Raw genomic sequence first — 13398 nt, 5'->3', positions numbered from 1 at the left:
GAGCCTGGTAGGCTACAGTCCATGGGGTCACAAAGCATCAGACATGACTGAGCAACTTCACTTCACTTTAGGGCCATATTAGGGCAAAGTTTATATATATTATTACAATTAAGTTGATATTAACCTGAGTTGATGGTTATAAATTAACATCCTCATTGTAATCAACACAATCCTAAAAAATAACAATATATAACAAAAGAAATTAAAGTGAATTAAAATAATACAAATAACTAACCAAAGAAGGAAAGAATGGAAGAACTGAGGAGCAAAAAAGATATAAGATACATAGAAAACAAATGGTAAAGTGACAGACATAAGTTCTTCCTTATCAGTAGTCATATTAACAATAATGTGATTATCAGTAAATAAATTAACAATACATATATTAAAATTTCCAATTAACTGGTAACATATCAGAATTAATTTTTTTTAAAACACATCATCTAACTAAAATGTCTATAAGAGACTCACTTTTAATACAAGAGATACATTATTTGAAAGAAAAGGGGCTGAAAAAATATTCCATGCAAACAATAACAAAAAGAGTTGAAGTGTCTATACCAATATCAGACAAAACAGGCTTGAAGACAAACATTGATTTGACAGACAAAAATTATGTAAGAGGGTTAATTCATCAAGAAGATACACACATGAACATGACAATGGACTCAAAAATATATGAAGCAAAAACTGTTCAAACTGAAGGGAGAAATTGCCAGTTCAGAAATTACAGTCAGACATTTCAATAACCCAGTTTCAATAATGAACAAACTAGACAAAGATTAGCAAAGAAATATAAGACTTCAACAGCATTATATCACCTGTACTTGTATCACCTATACCTAACATAGCTAAAACATTTCTCACAACAGCAAGGTACATATTCTTCTTCAGTGCTTTCAGTTCAGTTGCTCAGTCATGTCTGACTATTTGCAACCCCATGGACGGCAGCATGACAGGTTTCCCTGTCCATCACTAACTCCTGGAGCTTTCTCAAACTCATGTCTATTGAATCAATGATGTCATCCAACCATGTAATTTTCCGTCATCCCCTTCTCCTCATGCCTTCAATCTTTCCCAGAATCAGTGAAAATCACAGTTGTGTCGGACTCATTATGACCCCATGGAATAGCCCATGGAATTCTCCAGGCCAGAAAACTGGAATGGGTAGTTGTTCCCTTCTCCGAGGGATCTTTCCGATTGAGGTATCAAACCCAGGTCTTCCACATTGCAGGTGGATTCTTTACCAGCTGAGTCATCAGGGAAGCCCTCCCAGCATCAGGGTCTTTCCTAATGAATCAGTTCTTTGCATCAGGTGGCCAAAGTATTGGAGCTTCAGCTTCAGCATCAGTCCTTCCATTGAATATTCAGGACTCATTTCCTTTAGGGTTGACTGGTTTGATTTCCTTGCAATCCAAAGGACTCTCAAGAGTCTTCTTCAACACCAAAGTTGGAAAGCATCAATTCTTTGGTGCTCAGCTTTCTTTCTGGTCCAACTCTCACATCCATACATGACTACTGGAAAAACCATAGCTTTGACTAAACAGACCTCCGTTGGCAAAGTAATATCTCTGCTTTTTAATATGCTGTCTATGTTTGTCATATGCTTTCTTCCAAGGAGCAAGCGTTTTTTAATTTCATGGCTGCAGTCACCACCTACAGTGATTTTGGAGCCCCAAAAAATAATGTCTGTCACTGTTTCCATTGTTTCCCCTTCTATTTGCCGTGAAGTGATGGGACCAGATACTGTGGTCTTTGTTTTTTGAGTGTTGAGTTTTAAGCCAGCTTTTTCACTCTCCTCTTTCACTTTCATCTTCTTTAGTTCCTCTTCACTTTCTGCCATAAGGGTTTTGTCATCTGCATATCTGAGGTTATTGATATTTCTCCTGGCAATCTTAATTTCAGCTTGCGCTTCATCCAGCCTGGCATTTTGCATGATGTATTCTACATATAAGCTAAATAAGCAGGGTGACAATATATAACTTTGTTGTACTCCTTTACCAATTTGGAACTAGTCCATTGTTCCATGTCCAGTTCTAACTGTTGCTTCTTGACCTGAATACAGATTTCTCAGTAAACAGGTAAGGCGGTCTGGTATTCCCATTAAAATATTATTAAGAATAGATCACATTGGGCCACAAAGTGAATCCCATGAATTTAAAAATACTGTAATCATGCAAGTATGTTCTCCAACTATGATAGAATAAAATTAGAAATCAACAGCAAAAAAAAGGGTGGGGGAGAATATACATACATAGCATATTAAACAATACAATGGGATAACCTCTTGAATACCTAGTGGGATAAACAGATTGCAAGAAAAACTAGAAATATTTTGAATGAATAGCAACAAAATAAACCCAAATTTATGAAATGTAGATTAAGTAGTGGTCAAAGAGCTTATAGCTCTCAATATCTATGTTAAAAAAGAACAAAAATCTCCAGAACAAAAATCTCCAGTCAATAGTTAGCTTTCCACCTTAAGAAAACTAGAGAAAGAACAATAAATTTAATCCAAATTAAAGAGAAGGAAGGAAATAGTAAACTGTGAGGCAGGGATGAATAGAGAATCAAAGAAGCAATAAAGAGAGTAAACAAAATCAAAATCAGTTCTTTGAAAAGATCAACAAAATTGACAAACCTTTAGCTGGACTCACTGAGATAAAAATGAAAAAAGACTAAAGTCGGTAGTATCAGGAATTAAAGTAAGGATATTTGTCCTTACAGAAATTAAAGGATTATAAGGAGCTAGTGTTATATGATCAACAAACTGGATAACCTACAAGAATTGAATAAATTTTTCAAAATCCTAACTAACATGACTCAAGAAAAAGAAAAAAGAAAATCTAAATGGACCCACAAAAAGTAAAGAAATGAATTATTAATCAAAAAACTTCTGATAAAAGCTCAGAACAAAATGTCTTCGCTGGTGAATTCTACTAAACATTTAAAGAATAATTAATGGCAATTCTCCCCAAACTCTTCCAAAATATACAAGAGGAGGGAATACCTCCTAACTTAGTCTATAGGGTCATTATTACCAAAGAGGACAGAGACCGCATAAGGAAAGAAAACCACAGGCCACTAATTGTCATGAATATACACATGAACATCATCAGTATAACATCAGCAAATCAAATACCTCAGTTTACTAAAGGAATTAAACACCATGACCAAGTGAGATTTACCTCAGCAATGCAAGAATAGAATACAAATGCAATACCAATCAACATAATATACCTTTTAATAGAATGAAGAGGAAAAAACCCGTATGATCATCTCGATAGAGAAATCGTTGGACAAAATACAATACTTCAGTGATAAAAACATTGAAAGAACTAGGAAAAAAGAGAACGTTCTCAACTGATAAAGAGCATATGTGAAATAAACCTATATCCAATACCATAGTTAACAGTGAAAACCTAAAAGCTTTCCTTTAAGATCAGGACTAAGACAAGGAGGTCCACTCTCATCTCTTCAACACTGTATTAGAAGTTCACACCAGGGCAGTTAAGCAAGATAAAGAGATAAAAAGTTTAGAGAGAAAGAAATAAAACTAGGTATTATGAAGATGGTTATAAATAAAAGATCTACTAGGAATTGTGCAGATGGCATAATCTTTGTATAAAAAACCTAAAGAATCTACTTTTAAAACTTTTAGAACTAACACCCTAGTTCAGCAAAGCTGCAAAATAAAGGTAAATACATAAATAATTGTATATCTATATACAAGTAATGAATATTCTGAAAATAAAATTAAGAAAACAATTCCTTTAAAATAGCATAAAACTATCAAAATATTTAGGAGTAACTTTAGCCAATAATGTGTAAGATATGTAGAAAACTATAAAATATTGTTAGATAGAAACTGAGGAAGGCCTAAATATGGAAATACTATGTTCACTGATTAGAAGATTAATATTGTTAATTTGGCAATACTCCCTTATTTATCTTCATAATCAATGTACTCTAACAAAACTAACGGTTTTTTTTTTTTCCAGAAAAGAATAAGTTGATCCTAAAATGGATATACAATTGCAATGGCACATGATAGGCAAAGAATCTTGAAAAATAAAATATAAAGTTGCAGGACTCAAGTTCCCTATTTCAAAACTTAATACATAGCTATTGTAATCAAAATATCATGGTACTAGAATAAAGACAAACATGATTATCAATGGAATACAATCAAGAATCCAGAAATAAACCAATACATCAGTGATCAGATGATTTTCAACAAGGTTACCAAGACCATTTACCAAGGAAAGAACAGTCTTTTCAACAAATGCTGCCAGAATGAAGAAATAGCCATATGCAAAAGAATGAACTTTACCCTAATCTCATACCATATATAAATAACTCTAAATTGAACAAAGAACCAGATGTAAGCACTATAAAACCCTTATAAGGAAACATCAGTACAAGTCTTTCTGCCTGTGGATTAGTTAACTGCTTCTTAAATATAACACTAAAACCACAAGGAACAAAAGTTAGATATAGTGAACTGTGTCACAATTTAAAAATCGTGTGCTTCAAAGAACACTATTAAGAAAGTGAAAAGACAATCCATAGAATGGGAGAAAGTCTTTGCAAATCATTTATCTGAGAAAGCTCTAGTATCCAGACTATATATAAAACTCTTTCAATACAACAACAAAATGGCAGTTAATGGACAAAGGACTTGAATAGACATTTTACCAAAGAATACATATAAATGGCCAATAAGCACATTGGAAAGATCCTGAACACCACTGGTCATTAAAGACATGCAAATGCAGACCAGAACAAAATATTATTTCCCACCCAAAAGATAACTATATTTTAAACAAACAACTTTTAAAAACCCAGAGTATTGCAAGTATTGGTCAGAATATAAATTATGTTGCTGGTGAGAATCTAAAGTGGTACATTCACTGTGGAAAACATTCAGACCTTCCCTCAAAAAAGTCAAATACAGAGTTACCATAAGTCCCAACAATTGCACTGGTTCAAATAAACAGAAGCACAAAAGTAGATTGGTGATTGCCAGCAGCTAGGGTGAGGTGCAGATGCAGAGTGACTGCTTAATGGATACAGGATTTCTTTTTAGGGTGATGAACATGTTCTGGAATTAAGTGGTGGCAATGATTGTACAAATAATAAAAATTACTGAACTGTACACTTTAAAATGGTTAAAATTCTCCATAGTGGCTGTACTAGTTTGCATTCCCACCAACAGTGTAGGAGGGTTCCCTTTTCTCCACACCCTCTCCAGCATTTATTGCTTGCAGATTTTTGGATCGCAGCCATTCTGACTGGTGTGAAGTGGTACCTCATTGTGGTTTTGATTTGCATTTCTCTAATAATGAGTGATGTTGAGCATCTTTTCATGTGTTTGTTAGCCATCTGTATGTCTTCTTTGGAGAAATGTCTACTTAGTTCTTTGGCCCATTTTTTGATTGGGTCGTTTATTTTTCTGGAATTGAGCTGCATAAGTTGCTTGTATATTTTTGAGATTAGTTGTTTGTCAGTTGCTTCATTTGCTATTATTTTCTCCCATTCAGAAGGCTGTCTTTTCACCTTGCTTATATTTTCCTTTGTTGTGCAGAAGCTTTTAATTTTAATTAGATCCCATTTGTTTATTTTTGCTTTTATTTCCAGAATTCTGGGAGGTGGATCATAGAGGATCCTGCTGTGATTTATGTCTGAGAGTGTTTTGCCTATGTTCTCCTCTAGGAGTTTTATAGTTTCTGATCTTACATTTAGATCTTTAATCCATTTTGAGTTTATTTTTGTGTACGGTGATAGAAAGTGATCTAGTTTCATTCTTTTACAAGTGGTTGACCAGTTTTCCCAGCACCACTTGTTAAAGAGATTGTCTTTACTCCATTGTATATTCTTGCCTCCTTTGTCAAAGATAAGGTGTCCATATGTGTGTGGATTTATCTCTGGGCTTTCTATTTTGTTCCATTGATCTATATGTCTGTCTTTGTGCCAGTACCATACTGTCTTGATGACTGTGGCTTTGTAGTAGAGCCTGAAGTCAGGCAAGTTGATTCCTCCAGTTCCATTCTTCTTTCTCAAGATTGCTTTGGCTATTCGAGGTTTTTTGTATTTCCATACAAATCTTGAAGTGTGGAGATTCCTTAAAAAATTGCAAATAGAACTACCTTATGACCCAGCAATCCCACTTCTGGGCATACACACTGAGGAAACCAGAATTGAAAGAGACACATGTACCCCAATGTTCATCGCAGCACTGTTTATAATAGCCAGGACATGGAAACAACCTAGATGTCCATCAGCAGATGAATGGATAAGAAAGCTGTGGTACATATACACAATGGAGCATTACTCAGCCGTTAAAAAGAATTCATTTGAATCAGTTCTGATGAGATGGGTGAAACTGGAGCCAATTATACAGAGTGAAGTAAGCCAGAAAGAAAAACACCAATACAGTATACTAACACATATATATGGAATTTAGGAAGATGGCAATGACGACCTTGTATGCAAGACAGGAAAAAAGACACAGATGTGTATACCAGACTTTTGGACTCAGAGGGAGAGGGAGAGGGTGGGATGATTTGGGAGAATGGGAATTATAACATGTATACTGTCATGTAAGAATTGAATCGCCAGTCCATGTCTGACGTAGGGTGCAGCTTGCTTGGGGCTGGCGCATGGGGATGACCCAGAGAGATGTTGTGGGGAGGGAGGTGGGAGGGGGGTTCATGTTTGGGAACGCATGTAAGAATTAAAGATTTTAAAATTTAAAAAAAATAAAAAATTAAAAAAATAAAAAATAATAAAATAAAATAAAATGGTTAAAATTGTGATTTTCATGTTATGTGAATTACCTCAATAAAATAAAGTGTTTCCATGTAAAAATGAATAAGAAAAATACATTTAATTCAAAATACAGAAAAAAAAATCGCAGAAACAACTCAATGAAAAAGTGAGCATCTATTTAGGCATGTTATCTTTTAAGATATAGCAAAGTAAGGGAATCACTGTCAACTCTTCCTTCATGCTCACCTAAATTTCTAGTCTGTGCTTCTTCCCACCATCACTGGAATAAAATTTGGACTGGTCTTCCCCAGCAATGTACTCAAGACATTTCCTGGGGTTTCTCCAACACTGTGTCAATACGGAGGGAAGTAGAAACATTTCCAAAATATTATACTCTAAACATCCCTTATTCTCATAATTGATACAAATGAAAGACAGTTGGGAACGTGGAGGATAGAATTAGAGAAGATACATTGAAAGATACTCCTGGGTGGTCACAACAGCACTGGCAGGCGATGGCGGCGGCTTTCACCAGAAATACCCTTGCTGGGGTGAAAGGCTGCTGTTTATCCAGCTGTGGACCTCAGTTCAGTCATTGGTCCCCGTTGTTCCCTTTCAGGCCTAGCAAATTAATACTCTTTAGAGGCAAGTTTAAACATGTCACTTACAAACTGTCTTTGAATATATCAAGTGGAATATAGTCTTTAGTTCTACTGAAATCTCCCTAAAATGTCATATTTTCCATCATATAGTTGTATACTTTTGTTGACAGAAAAGATGTTGGGTTAGAAAAAGCCTGCTTTTTTATTGATTTTGCAGCATTTCTTCATAACTAAAGTCACCAGGTGGGTTACATTCTCTCAACAATGTGAGGCTTTGAATTGGATGCTATCCACTAGGAATAATCTCCATCCTAAGAACAAGTGGTGGCTAGAGGGCTCAAACATACCTTGTGCACACCAGGACTTAGAGACCCCATAGAGACTGAAACAGAACTGTGTTTTGGTGTGTCCTGAGGAGGTATGGGTCAGCAGTGGACTGCTGCAGGGACAGGGGCTCTGGGTGCAGTACACCTGCGTATAGCTTAAGCCCTCTTGGAGGAGGTCATCATTAACCAACCACAGAGCCACCAGAACTTACACAGGACTGGGAAACAGACTGCAGAAGGGCAAAAACAAAAGCTGCTGTGCACCAGGACCCAGAAGAAAGGAGTATTGACCCCACAAGTGACTGACCCAAACATGCCCATGAGTGTCCAGGACTCTGTGGTGGAGGTGTGGGTCGATGATGACTTGCTTCAGGGTTGGGGGCACTGACTGCACCATTGCTTGCATGGGACCTTTCGAAGGAGGTCCACATTACCTCCATTACCTCCACTATAGTTTGAAGTGAAGTGAAGTCGCTCAGTCGTGTCCGACTCTTTGCGAACCCATGGACAGTGGCCTGCACCAAGCTCCTCCATCCATGGGATTTTCCAGGCAAGAGTACTGGAGTGGGTTGCCATTTCCTTTTCCAGGGTATCTTCCCAACCCAGGGATCGAACCCAGGTCTCCCGCATTGTAGACAGACGCTTTACCATCTGGGCCACCAGGGAAGTCCTTCGTCAAAGAAAAGGGAGGGAACAAGCCCCACCCATCAAGAGAAAATTGGATTAAAGATTTACTAAGCATGATCCCCCCATCAGAACAAGGCCCAGTTTTCCCCTCAGTCAGTCTCTCCCATCAGGAAGCTTGCATAAGCCTCCTATCTTTCTCCATCAGAGGGCAGAGAGAAAGAAAACCACAATCACAGAAAACTAATCAATCTGATCACATGGACCACAGCCTTCACTAACTCAGTGAAAGTATGGGCCATGCCGTGTAGGGCCACCCAAGACAGATGGGTCATGGTGAAGAGTTCTGACAAAATGTGGCCCACTGGAGAAAGGAATAGGAAATCACTTCAGTATTTTTGCCTTGAGAACCCGATGAACAGTATGAAAAGGCAAAAAGATAGGACACTGAAAGATGAACTCCTCAGGTCAGTAGGTGCCCAATATACTACTGGAGATCAGTGGGGAAATAAAAACTCGAGAAACAATGAAGAGATGGAGCCAAACAAGAACAACACCCAGGTGTGGACGTGACTGGTGATGGAAGTAAAGTCCAATGCTGTAAAGAGCAATATTGTGTAGGAACCTGGAGCGTTAGGTCCATGAATCAAGGCAAATTGGAAGTGGTCAAACAGGAGATGGCAAGAGTGAACATTGACATTTAGGAATCAGCAAACTAAAATGGACTGGAATGGGTGAATTTAACTCAGATGACCATTATATCTACTACCATGGGCAAGAATCCCTTAGAAGAAATGGAGTAGCCATCATAGTCAACGAAAGAGTCCGAAATGCAGTACTTGGATGCAATCTCAAAAATGACAGAATGATCTCTGTTCATTTCCAAGGCAAACCATTCAATATCACTGTAACCCAAGGCTATGCCCCAACCTGTAATGCTGAAGAAGCTGAAGCTGAATGGTTCTAGGAACACATACAAGAACTTCTAGAACTAATACCTGAAAAAGATGTCCTTTTCATTATAGGGGACTGGAAGGCAAAGAAGTCAAGAGATACCTTGAGTAACAGGCAAATTTGGCCTTGGAATACAAAATGAAGCAGGCAAAGGCTATCAGAGTTTTGCCAAGAGAATGCGTTGGTCATAGCAAACACCCTCTTCCAACAACACAAGAGAAGACTCTATACATAGACATCACAAGATGGTCAATACTGAAATCAGATTGATTCTGTTCTTTGCAGCCAAAGATGGAGATGCCCTGTACAGTCATCAAAAAACAAGACCGGGAGTTGACAGTAGCTCAGATCATGAACTCCTTATTGCCAAATTCAGACTTAAATTGAAGAAAGTAAGGAAAACCACTAGACCTTTCAGGTACGACCTAAAACAAATCCCTTTTGGTTGTATAGTGGAAGTGACAAATAGATTCAAGGGATTAGATCTGATAGACAGAGTGCCTGAAGATCTATGGACAGAGGTTCCTGACATTGTACAGGAGGCAGTGATCAAGACCATCCCCAAGACAAAGAAATGCAAAAAGGCAAAATGATTGTCTGAGGAGGCTTTACAAATAGCTGAGAAAAGAAGAGATGCAAAAGCCAAAGGAGAAAAGGAAAGACATACCCATCTGAATGCAGAGTTCCAAAGAATTGCAAGGAGAGGTAAGAAAGCCTTACTCAGTGATCAGTGCAAAGAAATAGAGGGGAACAAAAGAATGGAAAAGACTAGAGATCTCTTCAAGAAAATTAGAGATACCAAGGGAACATTTCATGCGAAGATGGGCTCAAGAAAGGACAGAAATGGTATGGACCTAACAGAAGCAGAAGGTATTAAGAACAGTTGGCAAAAATGCACATAAGAACTATACAAAAATGGTCTTCATGACCCAGATAGCCGCAGTGGTGTGATCACTCACCTGGAGCCAGACATCCTCGAATGCGAAGTCAAGTGGGCCTTAGGAAGCATCACTACCAACAAAGCTAGTGGAGGTGATGGATTCCAGGCAAGCTATTTCAAAACCTAAAAGATGATGCTGTGAGAGTGTCACACTCAATATGTCAGCAAATTTGGAAACCTCAGCAGTGGCCAAAGGACTGAAAAAGGTCAGTTTTCATTCCAATCCCAAAGAATGGCAATGCCAAAGAATGCTCAAACTACCACACAATTGCACTCATCTCACGTACTAGCAAAGTAATACTCAAAAATACTCCAAGCCAGGCTTCAACAGTACATGAACCATGAACTTCCAGATGTTTAAGCTGCGATTTAGAAAAGGCAGAGGAACCAGAGAGCAAATTGCCAACATCAGTTGGATCATTGAAAAAGAAAGAGAGTTCCAGAGAAACATCTACTTCTGCTTATTGACTACACCAAAGCCTTTGACTGTGTGGATCATAACAAACTCTGGAAAAGACTTCAAGAGATGGGAATACCAGACCACCTCACCTGCCTCCTGAGAAATCTGTGTGCAGGTATAGGAGCAACAGTTAGCACTGGACATGGAACAGACTTGTTCCAAATAGGGAAAGGAGTACATCAAGGCTGTATATTGTCAGCCTGTGTATTTAGCTTAAATGCAGAGTACATCATGAGAAATTCTGGGCTGGATGAAGCACAAGTGGGAATCAAGATTGCTAGGAGAAATATTAATAACCTCAGATATGCAGATGACACCACACTTAGGGCAGAAAGTGAAGAACAACTAAAGAGCCTCTTGAAAGTGAAAGAGGAGAGTGAAAAAGTTGGCTTAAAGCTCAACATTCAGAAAACTTAGATCTTGGCATCCGGTCCCATTAGTTAGTTAGTTAGTTAGTTAGTTCAGTCGCTCAGTCGTGTCTGACTCTTTGCAGTCCCTTTACTTCATGGCAAATAGATGGGGAAACAGTGAAAGACTTTATATTTTGGGCTCCAAAATCACTGCAGATGGTGACTGCAATCATGAAATTAAAAGACACTTGCTCCTTGCAAGATAATTATTACCAAGCTAGATAGCTTATTAAAAGGCACAGACGTTACTTTGCCAACAAAGGTCCATCTAGTTAAAGCTATGGCTTTTCCAGTAGTCATGTATGGATGTGAGAGCTGGAGTATAAAAAAGGCTGAGTGCCAAAGAGTTTATTCTTTTGAACTGTGGTGCTGGAGAAGACTCTTGAGAGTCCTTGGACTGCAAGGAGGTCCAACCAGTCCATCCTAAAGGAAATCAGTCTTAAATATTCATTAGAAAGACTGATGCTGAAGCTGAAACTCCAATACTTTGGCCACCTGATGCTAAGAACTGACTCAATGGAAAAGACCCTGATGCTGGGAAAGATTGGAGGTGGGAGGAGAAAGGGTCAATAGAGAATTAGATGGTTGGTTACTCATTTTGAGTAAGCTCTGGGTGTCTTTGAAGGACAGGGAGGCCGGAAGTGCTGCAGTCCATGATTTCTCAAAGAGCTGGACACAATTGAGTGACTGAACTGACTGACTCAAGATACGATCAGACCTCAAGATAAACTTAATTCAGGCTGAATACATAAGTCTAATAAAAAGGGAAGACATTTGCTCAAGGGCTTAAGGGCATTAATCACAACAGGAAATATGCATCTACCCTTCTTTATTTTGACTAGTTGGGAGATACCATGATGCTTAAAAGATGATCTCATGAAATAATAAGTATATTGTGGTAGACTTAGAAAGAAAAGTTAATCGTTTAAAAATATGATTTATGAACATATTTACGACGAACTGCCATGTTAAAGAGCTGTGTGAAGTATATCTCTGTAAAATAATGAAAAAAATTTCATCTATTAGTTCTCTTTGGAAAAGAGGTATTAATAATCTGACTGAAACCAACAAAAGCATCTTCTAAGACCTTCATGCCAAAACACCTTTCACTCCTACACACTCTACCTTTGATTACTCACTGGTATGATTTCATCAATAGTAAAATATTAATTGGTATATGGTGAGAGATGCTGTTTTCCATTCTTATGAATTGAAGTAGAAGTATTTTATTTTTCCATCTTGACTTTGCTCTTATCCCTGTACAGTACCCTTAGTTAAAGTCTAATGTTTCTGTCTAGTTATATAGCAGATATAATGCTTGAACAGAGACTTGAATTAAATCTTCTGCAGTATCCCAGCATGGATCATGTGCCAAATCTTTAAAATTTTTTTCTCATTCTTAAATATTCTATTTTCTTAGTTTCAGTTCAGCTCAGTTCAGTCACTCAGTCGTGTCTGACTCTTTGCGACCCCGTGAATCACAGCACGCCAGGCCTCCCTGTCCACCAACTCCGGGAGTTCACTCAGACTCACATCCATCAAGTCAGTGATGCCATCCAGCCATCTCATCCTCTGTCGTCCCCTTCTCCTCCTGCCCCCAATCCCTCCCAGCATCAGTGTCTTTTCCAATGAGTCAACTCTTCACATGAGGTGGCCAAAGTACTGGAGTTTCAGCTTTAGCATCATTCCTTCCAAAGAAATCACAGGGCTGATCTCCTTCAGATTCCCCCTAACAGTCTTCTGGCAAGAACTCAAGTTTATTTTGCCCTGTTTTGTACCGAGAATACTTAGGCATCTGTTTCATTTTCATTATTAAAAAATGTTGTTTATTTAAAAAAAAAAACACAGGTATTTTGTAAATTTATATCTCTTTCAGTGTTTAGCAAAGAGTCTTGCACGCAATGCATATCCCAAACACCTTGTTGAGTGAATTTGCTGAATTGAATGTACCATGAAATCTAAGTGTCACGTGGGAATAAACTGCCAGTATTTTAGTATGATCTAGCAAAATGTAGATAAGTACATTTGCTGTAAAACTACATTTTATTCATTGCACCAAATGAAATGAGGATTTATAAAGAAAAAATTGAAATCACAAACTGATTTGATAGATATTCTTTTCAACCTGATTGTGATAACTTTTCTTTAGCTTCCTCTCAGCTTTTTGTTATCTAGTTTCCCACCTTCAAAGTCCCACTTGTTAAATACATTTTTAGTATTATTTACAAAGTCATTATAAATCCCATATGATTGAAATCGCTACAGTTAAATCTTTCATTATTCTCATAGCAGGTAGTATCTGTTCATCTTT

This window comes from Capra hircus, chromosome 8, assembly GCF_001704415.2.
Source record: "Capra hircus breed San Clemente chromosome 8, ASM170441v1, whole genome shotgun sequence".
NCBI classification, from domain to species: Eukaryota; Metazoa; Chordata; class Mammalia; order Artiodactyla; family Bovidae; genus Capra; species Capra hircus.
The sequence above is the reverse complement of the archived record's forward strand: the minus strand, read 5'-3'. Positions refer to the sequence as shown.